At 32.3% G+C, this 6103-nt stretch overlaps 1 long non-coding RNA gene across 1 annotated transcript; it reads left to right on the plus strand.

Moving 5' to 3' along the window:
- The first annotated feature begins 1068 nt into the window (after positions 1-1068).
- Positions 1069-3059, plus strand: LOC138307650 (uncharacterized). The gene is made up of 3 exons (XR_011206027.1): positions 1069-1269; positions 1620-1712; positions 2753-3059. It is a non-coding gene; the product is annotated as an uncharacterized lncRNA (long non-coding RNA).
- Positions 3060-6103: the final 3044 nt, after the last annotated feature.

Raw genomic sequence — 6103 nt, forward strand, 5'->3', positions numbered from 1 at the left:
ATTTATACTAGTTTTTGAACTATTGTCACTCAAAGACACCTAGTTAAAGGCCCACTACCTTACCAAAATGGCTTTTGATTTTAAAATGGAAATGTAAAATGAGATTGATACTTTTGTAGACTAGCACAATACTACACATATCACCACCTTCTGAACATTTTGATTAAAATAGATAAAATATTAAGTTTAATAATACGGGTCGTTTATGTTTCCCGCCGTCATCCTAAATACGGCGCGGTAGTTGACTATCACTGCGCCGGACGGCAAAACAGCGAAATGACTCTCTACTGTTATCATATATTACGGAGGAAATCTTGCATATGTTTGGTATTGTAAGCTCATCTAAGGCCATCGACATATATTTTATGATGTTATTAATGTTTTTAAGAGACCTTAATGTTTTTAACTCAGGAAAGGTAGTGGGCCTTTAATAAAATATTGGATTTTTTGGAAATTTTGCCGTTTCGACCATGTACACAAGAGATTAAAGCCATAATTTCCTTATGAGGTGTTTGATATATGGATGTTTGCAGAATTTATTTTCCAGTGGCCGTCTTTAAAAATATACCAGTTATAATTAATTAGAATCATATCTTCAGAATAGAAATGTAGCTTTAGGACAAAATTTGCATCTGGCAACTTGCTACATATATTGATTGATTTTATTTTAAATCTGTATAATCCGGAAATCTGTCCATACCAGCCAATTATGCTTGTTCTGATGACATGCGGTTTAGATAAGTTATACTGTATATATAAAATGCAAAAGTGGATCCAATATCCTTCTGGGATGATAAATCATGGCTGACTGTCCTCTCCATTTGTGGCACAGCTAATTTGGAACTATTAGGATTTGACAAAATTGGTGGTAACCAATTTAATTAATGACATATATTAATGTATATACAGGAATATATATACATTGGGTTATATTTACACAACATGAAGCATGTACATTGTTGATAGCTCAATTTTTCAAGATTGCACTACAACCAAACAATTATGATAATAAACAGAGGACTACACATATTTATCTTTAGAGAAAAGATCTTCAAATATTGTATGCAATTTAACATAATCTTATAAGAGTAGATGTGATAAGTAAAGTTTAATCTCATTCTTTTTCAATTTTATTTGTATTTTTTCAGTTTCATTACTTGTGGATGCCATCGGGAAAGTCACTTGAACACAGCAGTAATAGATCACTCGCACAGACAACATGTTATAGGCCATATTTCTGAGAAAGCCTAATTGGTGAAGCTCAAGATGGTATGGATATATTTTCAACTTATTTGATGACAAAAACATTGGAAAGTCATGCATTACAACACATATCAATCTAGTAAACTTGTTATGCAGAATGTATATATACCAGGTACATGGAATTTGATAATTTGGAAAGGGCTTGCATGTTAATAGGCATATCCTAGACCTGATGTCCAATCCATCTGATGTACATTTGTATGTAAAAACTATAAAATCTTCTTGAAATTGAAATACATGTTGTCAACCACTAGGTAAACAAGCTTACGTACCTATATCATGGATATCAGAAATATTGTTTGCTTTCATCAAGAGATTTTGCATATTATTGAAACTTATTATCTTTGAATTAACAGAAAATCTTCAGAAACTGGAAGGATAGCGACAGTAGATGCTCGGGAAAATTACATCACCAGTTTACTGAGCTACATCTGTGTCCTGCCCATTTGGTAAATAACTTAAATTGTATTGAATGTATATAGTTGAAATAATTTTGTTCTTATATCCCCTGCAACAGAGTTAGGGTATACTGGAATCATTACTTCCCTGGATGTCTGTCTTTCCACCTAGATGTCTGTTATCTGCAAATATTGTCCTGACAACTGAACTGTACCAATTCTAATGAAGCTTCACAGTAATGTTGGGGACCATGTGTAGATATGCAAGAACACTTTTTTTTTCCAAATAAATTGATTACTAATGTAACCAGGTCAATATACACAGGTTTTGTAATATACTGTGAAATCATTAATTTTTGTGGGGGTTTGATTTTAATAAATGTTTACCAATGTCATGTAAGTTTATGCGTTCATACATTGTAGCATGACAAGTTCAAAGATGGAAAGTATTCTTCAAACAAAGATAGTTTTCAAAATTTCGTAGACTTTATCTTCATGTACCAAAGTATAAATTATTGAGTATATCTTGCATCAATCAATATGACACAATAATTGTTTGATGGAAACGCCTGTAAAAACTCTGGTTGAGTACCGCCTCTAGCATGTGATTGTATCCACTTGGGCGATCAAACAGTACAGGTGACAGTGTCGACTGTGTATTTTAACGGTAATGTGTGAGGTTTTCTCCACGAATTTAAGTGCCAACAAATAGTAAAATTTTAGAATCTATGAAAATTGAGCCCGACAAAAATAGATGATTTCACAGTAGACAATAAATCTTAGACTAATTAAATCAATCTTGTTTAAACCTGGTGGTCAAATAATGTAACACATGCATATGGATGCCTATAATTCACACGTCACATTGTTTAATAAAATCATTGTTTAATATTAATAATGGTTACCTTGGAAACACAGTATACATATACCACATACATTCACATGTATGAATGAGGTAAATGCAGTTCTAGTTATAAATATAAAAATGTTTTGTGTGCTTGTTGAGTCACTATGGATAAAAAATATTGAATTAAACTTTGCCTTTTGTCAACATAGGTATACCTATGCATATTTATTTATTTATTTACAAGCATGCAGATTTGAAGTGCTCCTGGATGAACATTTCAAGCTTCCCAAGACTGACACTACTCTTTGCTGAAGTTGAAAATTTTGTTCAGGAGCAGTCTACCAGGGTGATCAATTGTCGGTCAATTAAGAGATGTGGCTCAAGGATGTTTCGGAGGATTCCATTGAAGAAAGGAATAGCACATTTGGTCTTTTCTCAAAACTATAGATATATATTATGTAACGTTATACGGCAAATACAAATAATATGAATGCTCACATAGTCACAATTCACCCAGAATTACATTTGGTTAATTTCAGAATAATATCAAGTACAAAATTTCTTAAAAATAACACAGTAGGTTAAAAAGTTGTAAAACAGAAACGTAAAACTATTTCTGAAGAAAGTAGATTAATACAATGGATGAAGCCTGGGTGGATAATGTTATCTGTACTTTGAATAAGATATCAAGAAGAAAAGCTATAGAGCTAGAAAGAAATTTTTACATAGTTTTATCAATTGTGAAGAGAAGGTTTATTTTCTTTGCCAACTGAACATGTCTCAGCTACGATGGCCAACAGCGGCTGGCAAAAAACAACTCCTACAAAACGTTTTTCGTACTTAAATAGTCATTGATATTTAAGTTACAACTTTTATTTTCTAAAAATATTTTTTTGTCATGAAAAATAATTATGTACAAAATAATTATGTAGTTAAGTTAAATGGACATTTAAACCTTTGGTATTTAAAGATATATAAAAGGGATAATAATTAGGCAAAAAATAGAGATTATGACCTGTTTATTACCGCTTACATTTTGCGACTTTTATGAACTTTCTCAAATATAGATAAAATTAAGTCCACTAAGAAACCAGTATTAATTCATTGTCTATGACACAGTCTATGTTTTAAGCAAGCCAAATGGAACATTCATTGTTGAATTCCTTATCTGAAAGATTAATTGTACACCTGAGAATAGGAAGATTCCATTTAAATACAGGGTTTAGCATCAGACCTGGGTTTTTTTTTACATAAATATGTGATAAAAATTTGTCACGACAAAAAATATTTTTAGAAAATATTTTTTTGTACAAAATTATTTTTCATGACAAAAAACATTTTTAGAAAATAAAAGTTGTACTTAAATATCAATGAATATTTAAGTACGAAAAACGTTTTGTAGAGAGTTGTTTTTTGCCGGCCGCTGTCGGCCATCGTACTCAGCTGTATAGACTGGGTGTTTTTAATGTCATTCCTGTTTGTTCATATAGGCCTAGTTTCCCAAGATTCAACATTTTTTTAGTCCACTATATCTGATTCAAATTGTGATTTGTCCATGATCTGTTCATCTGTCCTTCCTTCTGTCTTTTCTGCCATATTAAAACAATTCTTGTTATAACTATTTCCCAGAAAGTACAAAAGAGGTCTATCTCAAATTTAATATGTAGGTTTGCCTTGGTGACTAGTTTTGCATATTGTATTCTATTACTGATTGGATAACAAAATGGCCAACTAGCAGCCATTTTGGATTTTGACAATTATCACTATTTTTCAGAAAGTATTGAAGGTATCTATCTATCTGCTAAAAATTTAAACTTCTTTAACATATATTAGCATCAGGTCATAGATAATAGTTTTTTTATGTCATATTTTGTTTTTAAAAGTTACTTGCTATAGCCATCAAATGTATAATTATCATAAGAGTCAATATTATTCTATTATGGCCCTTTCCCTCGGGAACTGTTCTCCTATAGTGTTGTCTGGCGAGGTATAGTCCCCGAGTCGAAGACAAGGGCACTATACCTCCTATACCTCGCCAGACAACACTATAGGAGAACAGTTCCTGAGGGAAAGGGCAATAATAGATTTAGTACGTCACATGACATTCATTTATATGACGTCATATATTTGGTCGCGAGTTCATTCCCGGGGGACTATACTTTGGTATAGTTCCCGTAGTCAGGTATAGTTTCCCGTAGTCAAGAAGGACAGGGAACTGTCGCAAAATAGACCATGGCTGTTATCCAATCGCATTCCTAGTAATTATCATGTGATGTACTAAATATATATAATTCACATCTATAATAAGAACCCTGTCTTAGATTTACCCGAAATAGTTCGTTTTATTTCATCAAATTGTAAAATAACTCATTTTTTTCAACTATACTATCATGTTTCAATTTATAAACATCTCATTAATTTTCTTTTCCAATGGATGTGTGGAGTGCATACAGTCTCATTTGAATAATATGTTTCATATAACATTATGTATTATATTGTATTGATAGTCTGAGTATAAATCCCATTTGATATAGTTATACATGTAGTTGACCATTTTGCAAACGTAACATGTTATATGGTTAGTTTTGCACATTACCTATCTGTCTTTTCCTAAGTGAGGGTGTGGGACGAGGGTGCTTTCACAGTATTTAATCATTCTTCAGTGACGCATAACTTAATTTGTACATTATTATTATATTATGTAGTTGAATAAACTATAACTAAACTTATTACAAAGTCTTTGTATGTTTGTATAAGTATTAAGCCACTACATTTGCATATAACAGAGTAAGCTCCCTTGCGGAAGGTATTTTTTGTTATGTCATTATTTAAGTATAACAGAACGCTTGCAAACATATGACATCTCAATCAATACCTACCCACAAGTGCATATAACTCTGTAATATGCAAATAGAGAATGCAACGGTTATAACAAACCTTTGGGGACCACCTGATTCACTTCAAATACACATAGATTGTTATACACATATTACAGATAACTAAAAGGAACCTTGAAACGAAAATTACTATAACATGGAAACATAGACGCATGAATTCACTGTAAGCAAGTTCATTATTAACGTGGTTTACACTATATTAGCCTTATGCAACCAACTTCTAGAGGTTATAATGGAACAAAGAAGATCAATGAAGATCCTTCTGCGGTGACCTAAAAACATCACAGATGTTACAGCTTATTAGTTTAACGCCTTATTAAAACCAGGGTCATGTAAGGACATGCAAGGTTTGTTGATGGAGGTAGGCCGGAGTACTCCGAGAAAAACCACCGCCCAGTAGTCGATTTGGTGGTAAACACACCTTATTAAGATCAAATACAGACATCATGTGGTGACAAGTCGTTGTGGTGGTATACACACCTTATTAAGATCAAATACAGACGTTGTCATATGGTAATAAGTCTATATGGTTGTATACAAAGCTTATTAAGATCAAATACTGACGTTATCATGTGGTGGTATAAACATCAAATACAGACGTTATCATGTGGTGACAAGTCGATTTGGTGGTATATACACCTTATTAACATCAATAGCAGACGTCATGTGATGACAAGTTGATGTGGTGGAATAAACAC

Source organism: Argopecten irradians, chromosome 14 (genome assembly GCF_041381155.1).
Source record: "Argopecten irradians isolate NY chromosome 14, Ai_NY, whole genome shotgun sequence".
NCBI classification, from domain to species: Eukaryota; Metazoa; Mollusca; class Bivalvia; order Pectinida; family Pectinidae; genus Argopecten; species Argopecten irradians.